This window comes from Rutilus rutilus, assembly GCF_951802725.1.
Source record: "Rutilus rutilus genome assembly, chromosome: 7".
In the NCBI taxonomy this organism is placed as follows: Eukaryota; Metazoa; Chordata; class Actinopteri; order Cypriniformes; family Leuciscidae; genus Rutilus; species Rutilus rutilus.
The window spans coordinates 7,847,674-7,863,248 of record NC_140221.1 but is presented as its reverse complement, the minus strand read 5'-3'; the positions used below and the strand labels follow the sequence as shown (position 1 = coordinate 7,863,248).

Genomic DNA, 15,575 nt, shown 5'->3' with positions numbered 1-15,575 from the left:
ATGAATCATTTTAAATTTAGCAATAGAGATTGACATTATCAGTTTTATTTATCTGATATATTAGCAGTACTGGTAGATGCTTCCATAACCTGCACTGTAAAAAAAAATCCTAATTTTACAGAGAATAACTCTAAATTTTTGTATTTTTTTAGAGTATTTTTCTGTTATTTTAAATTATATTCAAAACTCTGTAAAATTACAAACAATATCTGTAAATTAATTAATTGACTGTTAATTTAAGGATTCTACCCTTAATTACAAATTACAGTGATTCTTATTTTTTTCACAGGACAATTACTGTATTATTTATACAGTATTTTTCTGTTTTTTTAAATTATATTCAAAACTCTGTAAAATTACAAACAATATCTGTAAATTAATTAATTGACTGTTAATTTAAGGATTATATCATTAATTACAAATTACAGTGATTCTTATTTTTTTCACAGGACAATTACTGTATTATTTATACAGTATTTTTCAGTTTTTTTTTTATTATATTCAAAACTCTGTAAAATTACAAACAATATCTGTAAATTAATTAATTGACTGTTAATTTAAGGATTATATCATTAATTACAAATTACAGTGATTCTTATTTTTTTCACAGGACAATTACTGTATTATTTATACAGTATTTTTCTGTTTTTTTTAAATTATATTCAAAACTCTGTAAAATTACAAACAATGTCTGTAAATTAATTAATTGACTGTTAATTTAAGGATTATATCATTAATTACAAATTACAGTGATTCTTATTTTTTTCACAGGACAATTACTGTATTACTTATACAGTGTTTTTCTGGGTTTTTTTTTAATTACATACAAAGTTGTGTAAAATTACAATCAAATTGTGTAATTAAATTTGTAGCTCATTATATTAAAGGTTTATATCCATACTAACAATTTAACATATTTCCTTGTGTTGTCATTTTAAAGTAAATGTTATTAGTTTTAGATTTAAGTGTATTTTTACATTTAAACTCTGTAATTCTGGATACAAGCAAACTGCACAATTCATGTTAAATTGACCTTGCTGGTCAGACAGCAGGCCAACAGGGTTCATGGTGGAACATATAGTGCGTTTAGGTCCTCCTGGGAAGTTTGTATTCATGAGGTTTTACTATTTATTTTTTTATGTTTTAAATTAATTTATGAAGCCACTGTATCATTACATATTATATTGTTATATTATAATGCTCATATTTTGTGCAGGCATTAGCTTACTTCATTGTAAATAGAAAAGCCTGACAATGTCACTGCTACAGTATAGGTATTGTGGTATTCCTCAATGTTTCTCACTGACACACCATCTTGAGACAAAACAATGGCACTGACATATTTTAAGATAAGTCAGTGCAAGTTGCTTTCAGGTAAAACAGCTGAAATGTGCATTTTAGTCTGGGACTACAGGCTTAAGCCTTGCTTGTGAAACCCGGGGTATATGTTGCAACTTGTATAGAATTATGCCAATGTTAGCAAAGTGTTGTGTTGGACAGAGGATTAACCCTAAACCAACAGGTTGTGTACGGTAACAGTGCCACACAGGGTGAAAAGCAAGACATTATTAGGCATAAGAGTGTTTCTAAAGGAAAGGTCAATCATTTGTTAAAGTGCAAAAGGGTCATTATGGGTCACATGGTAATAATGTCACCCAGAGTATACCAATCCATTAGTTTTTCATGTAGGTATACAGAATTTTATATGAATACATAGGCAGTGTTTGCTCTGTTTAATAATCTGTTTGCTCTGTTAAATTGCTGTTTAGCAGAGCAGTGGTAAATATATGTTGTTATATAAGTTATTTTAAGTTTAATTTTTAATCATACACTGCAATGAAAACGCCATTTAACCAATTGAATAAATATAACAGCCAGCCTACAAATACAGCTAAATAAATAGCACGTGTATATTTTTTCATATTCTTTCTTTTAAAACATGTCATCTTTTCCTGTAATTGCAATGTTACCACACTATTGGCTGTCTCTCCGAGTTATTTTGAGCATGATTGGTTATTCAGACTGTCATCCAGGAATCTGGCCAATGACAACTATGCGCGCCTTTTACAGGTCAAGTTTGAATATGTCTGTTGGAGTGAGTGTGTGTGTGTATATGTGCTGCTGCTCGGGATCTTCAGTTCTAGCATACGTCGATTCTGTGGCAAATATTGTTTAAAACATGGATTATTTTACATCGGACTGCTACATTTCTATTTTGAGCGAGCTGCGGGATGTAAATGAAGAACAAACAAGGAATATGGACAACGCATTTTAACAACGTGTAACGGACATATTGCAATCTGCGGAAGGTAATAACTTTATATTTTATAAAAACAATTCTGCTACATCAAAATATAGTGTGTTAAATTGAGAATCTAAACGCGATTAGAGCTATATCGATATACTTACATGTTTCAGTGTATTAGGCTAATGTTATGTGTTGCTAGCATGTGTAAATATTGTCAGCTAACGTTAAACGTTAGTAAAAAAAAAAAAAAAAAAAAACTCCGCATAGTTTTTGACTGCAATGACTGAGAACATTGTCTCTTTAGACGGAGAGGGACTCCAACCACACTCTTTGACTCTAGAAGAATATGCAAACTAGGCTTTTGAATTGTTGATCGCGGGATATAACGTTAGGCCTAACGTTACCGATCAGTCATCATAATATGTTTTGAAGTTGGTGAGTACAATTTTGCACGCTTTCGCAAATGTCTCTGTAAGTAAAATGCTAATATACAAATAGCTAATATATTGCTGTGTATGTGTGTGTTTCCCTCATGATCCAGGAATTTTGGGAATAAATATGATCCAGCCACATGATCTTCAGAGTGAGTATTGTTATATTAAAATACACGTGAAATAGAGGCAGAACATGTAAACTCTGCTCAAAGGCACACTGGTTCAAACCCTCCAGACAATATTTAATCTATCTTCTTGAGTTCACAGGTCTAGCTGACCCAAAAATGTATGTCCTTTTAAAATGAAAGTATTTTCAAACCTGTAGCCTATGACTTAGCCTATGTGAAACACAAGAATGTTGGGAATAAAACAACATTGGAACCCATTGTATGGGAAAACAAAACAATGAAGGCATTTCTCAAGATATCTTAATTAAGGTTCTACAAAAGAGATTCATACAGTTTTGGAACAACATGGAGTAAATAAAGAGAGAACTCTATTTTTTGGATGAGCTGTTCTTTTAATGACATGTTCCCAGGGTCCTTTGCTAAATTAACCTTGGTTTTTATCATAGTAAAAGTTTAGAAACCATGTTTTTATGGTGGATTGATTACAATACTTTATTACCATTTGGTTAGTTTAGCAAAACTCTGGTTAATGTTAGTAAGGGTACTCCAGATTTATATAACACTTAAGGAACACATAAAAAAATGGTCCTATGTCACCCTGATGATTTTTTTATTTATTTATATTTTTTAGATCAAGCATTGGAACAATGTTTACGGAGCAGACTAAGCACCAACAGAGAAACAAGCCCATCATTCAGTACCACTGCAGTATATAAAACAAAAAAAGTTATCTCTTTTTTTTCTCCCTTGTGCCATCCCAGATGTATATCTGACTTTCTTGCCACAGAGATTTTTTGAAAAATTATCCATTATTGTAAGCCAATATAATGCAAGTGCATGCTCCAGAAACTACATGCAGCCTACAAATAGCCTGCTGTGTTGTTCACACAGGAAGTTTTATGCACTTATCATATGAGCTTTACAATGCTCTTGGATTATTGTCAGGATGTGTGTTTGGACTTTTTTGACCTTTAGCATTTTGTTGTCTATTCACTTGCATTATTCGACACACGAACACAAGAGATGGATAATTTTTCTAAAAGTCTAGTTTATTTTTTCAAAAATATGTGTTCATCTGAAGAAAGAAAATCATATACCTTTCGGACAGCATAAGGGAGAGTAGCCTAAATGTGTTAGCAAAGGGTAATGCGATGGTAAATTAAAGGGATAGTTCACTTTGAAATTAAATTTTGGTATGTTTTAGCTTACCTCAAGGGCATCCAAGATGTAGGCTAGGTGTCTTTTTTTCCGCAGTAGTTTCAATTTTGATATTTTTAGGTCAAACCGTTCTTGTCTGTCAGTCATTTAATGCAGGTCTGTGGTCACTGTCTCAAAGAGCATGCACAGAGTCCAAATTAAAACAATTCCTCATCGTCCAAATTAAACAATTCCCCATCGTAAGTACACATTGATGGCCTAAGACATGAAACGAGCGGTTTGTGTGAGAAAACGAACAGTATTTATAACATTTTTACGACATTAGATGTCGCCTTAAAGACATTCGTTCCAATGAACTGCCGTAGACAAGGCGACATCTAGTGTATATATATCTATGTACCAGTCTGCGCACGCGTCACACACCAGGATGCGCGCGCGTCCTCAGATCACTTGGACGTGGCTGTGTACAAGAGGTAAAAACGATATAAATACTGTTCGTTTTCTCACACAAACCGCTCGTTTCGTGTCTTATGCCATCAATGTGTACTTACGGTGGGGAATTGTTTAATTTGGACGATGGGGAATTGTTTTAATTTGGACTCTGTGCATGCTCTTTGAGACAGTGACCATAGACCTGCATTATATGACTGACAGACAAGAACGGTTTGACCTAAAAAATATCAAAATTGAAACTACTGCGGAAAAAAAGACACCTACATCTTGGATGCCCTTGAGGTAAGCTAAAACATACCAACATTTAATTTCAAAGTGAACTATCCCTTTAACTGAAGTAATTTTATCTTATAGTAATTTTATTTTATATTTATGGTAATGTGACCTAGGATGGCAAGTCCCAGTGATTCATTTTAAAACTAGATATTGTGGAAGAGTTCAATTTAACAGAATAATTTGAGTTGTTTGTTTGGGTTTGCTATAGTACACACATTTTCATCATACATTTCATATAAAGTTCCATAGGTAAAACTATTAATAGATACGTTAAATGTAACTACCTGCAGGGTTCAAAGAAAAGACGTCAAGAACACACAAACTTAGGTACTTTACACAACAACGATGTACTAAAAACAGAAAAGTTTTTCTTTGTACAGATGACAACGTTATTAAAACGATTCCCGTTCGCACAGATCGGCGAAAACGTCTAAATCGCTGTTTTATCCATGCCACAAAGTAACTGGTGATGTCACTCTGTAAAGAAAGACCACGCCTGTGCACATTCGCATTCACACACGCATGCCTATAGACTAAACACATAATATGCATATGCATGCCTTTACCGTTTTCACAGATTCACATTTCAGTAGTTTAGACCGAGACGATTTTAGGAAACTGAGTCGTGTAAACACGGCCCCTTACTAAGCATATATTAAAAACCCCAGGGCATAGGGATGCTCATGGAATTCATGGAATTTGCCCACTGTCATGCAGATTTTAGCTCAAACCCTAATTAAACTGACCTGAACCAGCTAATAAAGATCCTCAGGATAACCAGAAACAGTTTGGAGCTACACTCTGCAGGACATTGGCCCTCCAGGAGTTTGGCACACATGAACTGAAGGGATAGTTCACAGTCAGGTAAACAAGAAAATTCTCCCAAATAATTTACTCACCCTCATGTTGTTCCAAACCTTTATGCATTTTTTGGATGCCAACATTCTTCAAAAATATATAATTTTAATGCTTGACAAAAGAGAGACATTTCAGGTTTGAAAAGACATGATGGTGAGTAAATGATGACAGAATTTTCATTTTTGGGTGAACTATCTCAAGTACTTTAATAATCTCACACAATGAGAATATACCTTCTTTTTTTTTTTAAACACATATCATATATTTAATTCCCTGAAGAATGGGAGAAAGACCCTCATTACCCATATCACAGCAGTCTGAAAACACCTCCATTTAATACAAATATTGTTGGTTTTATTTTGTAATACAAATTGGCATTTTTAGGCGTTTACCTTGCAATGAAAAAGAATGTCCATTGTTGTGAATCTACATGTTCCTTCTTTTGGTGATGCACATTTTTCAATCGGACATAAGTTTTAGATACCAGACAAATCAGAAGACAAACAGACAATTTAAATAAAAATGTATTAAGCTTGTTTAAAGGAAACAAAAATAATTTAAATCATTTTGAGAGAATCATAGTGTGTCCTTTTTTTCTTCTTCCCAGATGCACCAAGCTGATTACTGGCCGTTTGCTGGATTGCTGTTTATTTGCTGTATCTGTCACTTCTGGTACACTTTTGTTGTATGTTTTGATTTAACTTATTAATAAACTTGTATAGTAAGGATTCTGAATGTAAAGACCATATAATATTTAATATCAGAACTATGTGACCCCCAGGGGTCTGAATAATTCCATTTTATTTAGATTACAAGTTTACATTGTTTAAATACTAATAAATTATATGTAAACACAAGTGCTGCAAATTAAAGTTTGAGATGATTTTAGTCAGTTTTATACAGTTTTTTTACAGACTTATTTTGTCTTCTAAAATAAAACTGTTTTATTACATTCTTGAGCACGTCTTGACAATTTATTGAATGTGTTTGATCGTTATAATTTAGGAAAGGTCTGTTAAATAACAGTGTTTCTCAGTAGAACTTTTAGTGCCGTCACTTTATTAAAGGAGTTTGATTGTAATAATTTAGGAAATACCTGTAAAATAACAGTGTTTCTCAGTAGAACTTTTAGTGCCGTCACTTTATTAAAGGAGTTTGATTGTAATAATTTAGGAAATACCTGTAAAATAACAGTGTTTCTCAGTAGAACTTTTAGTGCCGTCACTTTATTAAAGGAGTTTGATTGTAATAATTTAGGAAATACCTGTAAAATAACAGTGTTTCTCAGTAGAACTTTTAGTGCCATAACTTTATTAAAGGAGTTTGATTGTAATAATTTAGGAAATACCTGTAAAATAACAGTGTTTCTCAGTAGAACTTTTAGTGCCATAACTTTATTAAAGGAGTTTGATTGTAATAATTTAGGAAATACCTGTAAAATAACAGTGTTTCTCAGTAGAACTTTTAGTGCCATAACTTTATTAAAGGTGTTTGGTCATTATAATATTGGAAAAATCCATAAAATAAAAGTTTTACACTGTAAAAAAATAATCGTAAAATAACGGTAAAAAGTCTGGCAGCAAAGTTGCCAACCACTTACCGTAAAATTAAGGTAAAATATCTTAACTCAAACAAGGAAAAATCTGTAAAATAACAGTATTTTTTTCTAAAACTTTTAATGAAAAATTCTGTAAAATTATAGTTTTTGCACTTTATTGGAATTAAGATATTTTACTTTAATTTTACGGTAAGTGGTTGGCAACTTTGCTGCCAGACTTTTTACCGTTATTTTACGTTTTTTTTTTTTACAGTGTGGATCTACTGCTATTCTTAGGTTGAATGCTGCAGAGACGTACTCATCTTGATCTTCATTTTGTGTTCTCTGAAAAACCAGGTAGCTTAACAAGGCATCCGGGGTCATAGGTCTCTTAACAGTGCCTGCTTCATTCCCTCAACAGGTCTTGTAGGAAAGTGGGTGGTTTAGGATACAGACAGGTTGGAAATGTGTGTAAAACTGTAGTGCTACGTGTGTGTGTGTGTGTGTGTGTGTGTGTGTGTGTGTGTGCGCGCGCAAAGTTCAGCAAAAATTTCTTTGTTTCCATGGTACCCATATTTTTTTTCTTCATTTATGGCTTGTGGCATTGATAAGGTCAGTCACTCAATGCTACTATATCACTACGTTTTGGAAGATGGTTTTATATCTTTTGAGATTTCTTCTATTGTGTGTAAGTAAACAGTTGTGACATTTACTGCTTCTTTAGCCCTAAACCCTTATACCAGTGAGATTTAAACTCCAGATTCAGTGCCATCGACTGAACTAAAGGGTTTTTTGAGTGTAAAAATACATCTTGTTTGCTTTTGTTGGTTCCTAATTAACTATAGAATCAAATCTGTCATTTGAGGATTCAAGTGCAGGAAAGGAAGGATTTTTAATTAAGTGGTAAAATAAAACAAAAATACAAACAAAACTACCCCGAGGGGGAAAACAAGACAGGCACCTCAAAACTTGACTTTGGTAGGAAAACCAGCAACACGAGGATACATAGAGTGACAAACACAGGGAGACGAAATAGGGAAGCAAACAAAAGAGGGTAACGAGGAAAGCAGGTGGGGCAAATTAATCAATAATCAGGTAACAAGATGGGAGGGGCTAGACAATCCACAGGCGAGCACATGGCACAAGGAAACACATAACAAGCCATTTGCTCACAACAGACAGGACTTTAACACAAGCACATGACAAACCGGGAGTGTCAGAGCTCTGTCACCAAACCAAGATATAAACTAGACAGAAGTGACAGAACCCTGACAAAAATCATCGCTGTGAGTGGAGTGGTTGCATACAATGCAATACAACTTAAAGGTGCTCTAAGGCTAAGCGATGTCACGTGTTTTTTAGGCTGAAACTTTTTTTTGTCACATACAGCAAACATCTCCTCACTATCCGCTAACTGCCTGTCCCCAGACACACTATAAAGAAACACAGTCTCTGTAGACAGCCCTGGCTCCACAAACGGCAAGAAAGAAAAAAAAACTGGCCCAACCTGGACCACAAAACATAACAAACAGTGTTCCAGCCAATAACCGACAAGAATGATTTGGGGGTGGGAGTTGGGGGGTTAGTGCGCGTGCACATGAAGGGGGGTGTGGGGAGAGGAGGAGAGAGAAGCATGAAGAGGGAAGTTAGCTAGAGGAGAGATGACAACGACTAACGTTAGAATTACATTCTCTTGAATTTTGATATGGCCGACACACGACCAAAGAGACGACGTTCCGATGAACAAATAGCAAACAACAGGGAAAAAGGAGAAGGAATGCGCGAAGTCCCGAATTTACATCGGAAAAGCACGGAAGGGGACGGGATGAGGAGGAGGGAGGGTCGAGCTAGCCTCAGTTTTGTTTGGCAATACTTCGAACGTCAACAAGAAGTGACGTCACCCAACATCGCTTAGAGCACCTTTAAAGCAAAAAAAAAAAAAAAGAGTTTACAATTAAACAGTGGATATAGATTGAGACATGTTGGAATGAATAGGAGTAAACTGCTGTAGACTCAAATTATTTTGATAAGTCCTCATGTCTGCAAGTAAGCAAGCAAATCATTTGTTTTTTTGTATTACCTGTCAATATTTAATATGTTTATTGAGCACAGAGTACAAACATAATTATTTATTGTGTTAATATGCTGCAATAAAGAATCTTGCAATGCAATTTGAGATCTTAAATCTATATTAAGGCAGATGAACCATGTGTGAAAGTGGTTTGAGAAGGAAAAGGTCAGCTGTGTGCTGTGAAACACTAATTGATTATTTTTTTTTTTAATATATGGCCAATCATGACTGTGAGGCATTTACATAATTACATTTGACTGTTTACATAAGAGAAGTCATCTGTAAGAAAGGCAGAATATCACTGTTGTCTTGACCATGCATTGAACTGTGAGCTCTAAACAAGCTTCCTGCGATTTGGCTTGTGTTTCCTGTCACCTGCAAGTGTTTGTGTTTCCATATTAAGCATCATATAGACATGTTCGGAACTATGTGTGTGGAAATATTCTCCAGAATTGGTGAAAGTGTAAGTGAAGTGTTGCCAGGCTTCAGTGACCAAGCTTAACTTGACGTATGTCAGAATCTCATAACATGCCACTGAAACAGCTTCCGCACTTGCAGAAATTGTCCTGAATGGATAATAATTCATCATATCCATGTTGGGTTTGCAGGTTAAGCAGATAGGGGTGAAGGGGTTATGTTTTATGCACTTTAAGGAGCTCAAACTATTTTTTGTTTGGTTGGTGCAAATTCTGCATTCTAACTGGTATACATTATTGTAATGTAATGTATTGGTTTGGTGTCGTAGAACACGCACAAAATAGGAATTTATTTTCAAAATTGACTTTAATCATGCAAAAAAAAAAAAAAAAAAAAAAAACAGAGCAGGAAAACATGAACCAAAGGAAACAGAACAGAATATCAAAATAAGAGTCTGAGATTGTGACAACAATATAATAATATAATATAATTGAAGGATGCACTTGTGTATCCTCGCTCATGACTCCTCAGGAAGCTTCCTCGCTTTTTGTTCCTCGCCTCCTCATGGTGCAATTAGAGAATTGAGATGCCCTTCAATGTAGCTGAGTTCGGTCAGTTTCCAGGTCACGGGCTGGAGGACAGAGAAGCAAGGAAACAAGGAAGCATCGATTCGAGTATTGAGAAGCACCCAGTGTAAATGCAAAAAAGAAAAAGAAAACCACCTAGTTCAGCTAGTATCTGACATTTTCAAACAACCAGAGCAGATTTATGAGAAAATTTCCTCATATGGTCAGTTATACTATGTGTATGCAGTATGCACACATATTTGAAAAACAGCATGCCTCTAATTGGTCTCTATTTTATTCTTTGTCCCTTGATGTTAAAATCTTTTAGTCTGTAGGACATCATTACTTATTTTCTCAGATCCAGCTGCCACATTGGTGACCATATTTCTGCTATCATTGTCATGTTTTCAAATTTGTGTGATGATTACTCTGTTGTGTTCCCTACAATTAAAAGCCAAAATGGCATTTGATATATCATCTGTTGAACCTGATGCAGTGAGCTGTATACACTCACCTAAAGGATTATTAGGAACACCTGTTCAATTTCTCATTAATGCAATTATCTAATCAACCAATCACATGGCAGTTGCTTCAAAGCATTTAGGGGTGTGGTCCTGGTCAAGACAATCTCCTGAACTCCAAACTGAATGTCAGAATGGGAAAGAAAGGTGATTTAAGCAATTTTGAGCGTGGCATGGTTGTTGGTGCCAGACGGGCCGGTCTGAGTATTTCACAATCTGCTCAGTTACTGGGATTTTCACGCACAACCATTTCTAGGGTTTACAAAGAATGGTGTGGAAAGGGAAAAACATCCAGTATGCGGCAGTCCTGTGGGCGAAAATGCCTTGTTGATGCTAGAGGTCAGAGGAGAATGGGCCGACTGATTCAAGCTGATAGAAGAGCAACTTTGACTGAAATAACCACTCGTTACAACCGAGGTATGCAGCAAAGCATTTGTGAAGCCACAACACGCACAACCTTGAGGCGGATGGGCTACAACAGCAGAAGACCCCACCGGGTACCACTCATCTCCACTACAAATAGGAAAAAGAGGCTACAATTTGCACGAGCTCACCAAAATTGGACAGTTGAAGACTGGAAAAATGTTGCCTGGTCTGATGAGTCTCGATTTCTGTTGAGACATTCAGATGGTAGAGTCAGAATTTGGCGTAAACAGAATGAGAACATGGATCCATCATGCCTTGTTACCACTGTGCAGGCTGGTGGTGGTGGTGTAATGGTGTGGGGGATGTTTTCTTGGCACACTTTAGGCCCCTTAGTGCCAATTGGGCATCGTTTAAATGCCACGGCCTACCTGAGCATTGTTTCTGACCATGTCCATCCCTTTATGACCACCATGTACCCATCCTCTGATGGCTACTTCCAGCAGGATAATGCACCATGTCACAAAACTCGAATCATTTCAAATTGGTTTCTTGAACATGACAATGAGTTAAAATGAAATGGCCCCCACAGTCACCAGATCTCAACCCAATAGAGCATCTTTGGGATGTGGTGGAACAGGAGCTTCGTGCCCTGGATGTGCATCCCACAAATCTCCATCAACTGCAAGATGCTATCCTATCAATATGGGCCAACATTTCTAAAGAATGCTTTCAGCACCTTGTTGAATCAATGCCACGTAGAATTAAGGCAGTTCTGAAGGCGAAATGGGGTCAAACACAGTATTAGTATGGTGTTCCTAATAATCCTTTAGGTGAGTGTATGTCCAGATGATACAATTGGGTACTCAGTACAGTACTGATGCCTGCCAAGCACTGCTTGCATTGTTTATTACAGAAATAGAGTTTTGACAGATCATTGCAACAAATAGCCTAAGTATTGGCTTGTTTTCTTTTTTCTGTAATTGATTGTGTTTGAGAATCTGTTAAATCCCAATGCTTAATTCATCCGTTATTAGGGTGTCATTTGAAAATGTAAAATTCTTTGCTCGGAGCTGAGCGTCACAAGGAAAACAAAAAACAAAGATGAAATAAAATCATCAAACACGCCTTCACACTATGTATGTGAACACAGTGTGATAAGTGCTTTGATGTTTTCACCTGAGGTGTATTCACTGCCCCCGTATTGTTGTTCTGAACCATACTTCTTGTTCTGGCCAATATCGATATCAACAGACACTGACTCTGAACAAATGAGAAGTTACTGCAAGTTTGTTGAGGTTTGTCCTTTTTAACAGGATCGCTCTGAGAAAAAAGTGCCATCATTTACTTTACCTCATGTTGTTCCAAACACTTATTTGTCAGGATTCTGTAACTTTGGTCGGTCTTATTCTTAGACAAGATCTTGACTCCCATGTGTTGAATCGTCTTGTCCATGTGTCCATATTAACAATACAAAAGAAATACAAAGTCTCTTATACATCAAGGGCAGCACACAAGAAAAAAAAAAAATCTAATCATTGGACTGATGGTTGCCAGCAGGGGAAGTCTTGAGGCACCAGCAACATGCAAATATGAATCCTCCCCGCTAATCAACGGCATAAACCGCACGTCTGAAAGAACGCACTCATGATTAAAACAAAAATTATATCAGACCATGACACACGAATACAAAGAAACTACATACCTAGGGTGCGAGGAATCCCAGTCACAACAGACCAGAGAGAAATCAACACGCACAATGTAAAAAAACACGCAGTATTTCGATTTAACCGTACGCGGGAAGGATTAACACAAACAATGCTATTTGTTCCTACCTGTGAATGGGCTGCAGACACGTTGACCATTGAAATCCGTACAAATGCTCTCCCACAAACTGTAGGGATCAAACAAAATATCTCTCCTGCACGCCACTCGGCATGTGGAACCGGAGAACCGTAATACGATTCTTCACAAGGCAGGTCTATATCCTCTGCCTCTAGCCGTGATAGGCTCACTCAATAGACCCTAACCAACTCAAAAAAATTATTTGTTGGACTTACATAAAAAAAAGAGTGTCAAGTGGTTCCACGTAAGTGTGTTATGTAGTTTCTACAAGTAACAATACAGTTGAATGGAGAAAATAAATTCTGGTAAAGTTGACAAAACATTTTTTAGTACATACAACCCATTCAGATGTGTCACTACTGCATTTTAGTTATATGTATATTTTACTTAGTAATGTTATGTTACAATTATGAACTTTCAATACGTAAGGTGAACATTTTTTTTTTATTAATTTTTTTAACTTTAAGTATTTGCTCTACAAGTGTAAAACTTAAATAATCAAGCATATTTTTAGAAACAAAATTAATTTCTTTTTTTTTTTAAGGTTTTGCAACTGCTAAAAACTGTAAAACAATTTCAATTTCACAGTTCCTTTGAAACAAATACACTACAAGATCAATAATTTAACAGTAAACATTCTTCATAAGGTCTTTTAAAGTGCAACTGGCTTCAAGAATTTTTAAGTCTTATAAAAATATTACATAAATAGAATGTCTGTTGAAATTAAGCAGCATGCCCTAAAATACTGCTAAACTCGATTTCTGATCTTTGTAATCAACAGTAAAAGTAACATTAAAACTGGCCTCTATTTTTGTAAACAACCACAAACAGCTTAAATAACTGTTTGTTAAAAAAAAAAAAAAAAAGTGTCAATAGTCAACATTCTTACAATGTGCAACTGCCTGTAATACAATTTAACTTAGAAAAATAAAAAGGAAAGTTTTTTTTTTCCAATACATTTTGGTAGTCACAAAATGCTACAGTACTAAATTTTATATTTCAAATTGTTTAAGCCATTGTTAAAGAAAACATAACTGGCCTCTATTTTTGTAAACAACCACAAACAGCTAAAAGTTTGTTTCAAAAAGACAGAAAAAAAAAACTTTAAGAGTGTTTACTATTGACAAATGTTATTATTTTACTATGTGCAACTGCCTTCAAATATTGCAATAAAAATTGAATTTGAAAAATAAAAGGAAAGTTTGTTCAAGACAGGCAGCATGTCACAAAATGCTACAGTGCTCAATTTTTGATATTTCAAATCGTCTGAGGTATTGGTAAAGAAAAGATTGAAACTGGCCTCTAAATTTTTGTAAACAACCGCAAACAAGTTTAACTTCAATTCTTACAACTTCACAGTTCTTACAAACAATAAACAGTCTGCTCAAGCAAGGCAGCATGCCCCAAAAAGCTGCAGAACTCCATTTCAAATTTTGGTGCCATCAACAAAGATAACATTATAACTGGCCCCTAATTTTAAAACCAGAAACAATTTAAGTCACAGCTCTTCACAAAAAAAAAAAAAAAACTCCTTCATTCTGGACAAATGAAAGAAAAATCAAGATGTACTGATTCAACCAACAAGTTTGTTCTTGAGAACCTGTATTTTGTGTGACAGTTTCTGTGCGTCAAGTCCCAGCAACACTTTCTGGAAAAACTCAAAAGTATACTTCAGGTCTGAAGGATAACTGAGATTCAAGCAGTTATGACTCCCAAAAGAAGAGCACAAGTCTTGGTGACATCGCCAACATTCTGAAGAACTTTCACTCCTTCAACAATCAGTCCAACATTCGATGGTGGGTCACAGGCTTCTGCATCTTCAGGTCTGATGATGTAAATTCCAATTACCTTATTGGCCATGTCTCTCTCGCAATTCTCAAAGTCTGTGTCCTACAAAACACAAAAACAGTAACACTGTTCAGTCACTTTAACTGCATCAAAAATGCAGGTTGTAAATTTAACATCACTTAGTAATACATCTAGAAAAAGCAAGTAATCTGAGAATTCTGTATCAACTGTCCATTCCTTAATGCTTCACATCACTGACTTGCAGTGACTTACAAGACTACTCTACCATGTTTGTTAGGGTTGTCAAAAGTACAGGCTTCGGGACTCAAATTTAAAAATGTGACGAAACCAGCATTTTCCGCAAGAAAATCACTACCGGTTATTGGCCATAGTGTTCATGTGCTCAGCAGATATGACTGTGATGCTCTTCACCAAGCGTTCGCACATTAGCACAACGGAGAGTTTTAAAACCGCATCTATCAGTGGATCAGTCAGTGGTTCCTTAATATATCTGCTTAGATGAATCTGCTGAGACACGACTTTCAAACGCTTCCATGTGTGAGCGTAATCTGTGTAAGCACTCAGTGAAGAGTGTGAATCAAAGATCATTGTAGCCAATCACAGTCATCTGTCGAGCATGTGAACACTATGGCCAATCAGCGTTGAGAATCTGCTCAACAACGCTCAATTCTCGCAGGAAATGCTGGTATCACAATTTTTTTAATTTCAGTACTGACTGGTACCAAAGTCGGTACTTTTGACAACGCCAAGTTAAATATATTTTGTGTATTTAGATTTCTTGACTATATTATGTGGATTTCGCCCATATATGACCCCTGTATTGTATTGTCTAGTGATTGGGGGGGGGGGGGGGGGTTCCCTAAATATTTACAAAAGACTGCCTGAGAACAC

The 15,575-nt window shown here is 35.6% G+C and overlaps 1 long non-coding RNA gene across 2 annotated transcripts; it reads left to right on the top strand.

The window, feature by feature from the left end:
- The first annotated feature begins 1,714 nt into the window (after positions 1 to 1,714).
- LOC311293604 lies at positions 1,715 to 3,507 on the top strand. Of its 2 annotated transcripts, XR_014627949.1 has the most exons (4): positions 1,715 to 2,309; positions 2,553 to 2,683; positions 2,790 to 2,831; positions 3,442 to 3,507. It is a non-coding gene; the product is annotated as an uncharacterized lncRNA (long non-coding RNA). The 2 variants fall into 2 exon arrangements; XR_014627950.1 differs by having other exon boundaries at positions 1,715 to 2,683.
- Positions 3,508 to 15,575: the final 12,068 nt, after the last annotated feature.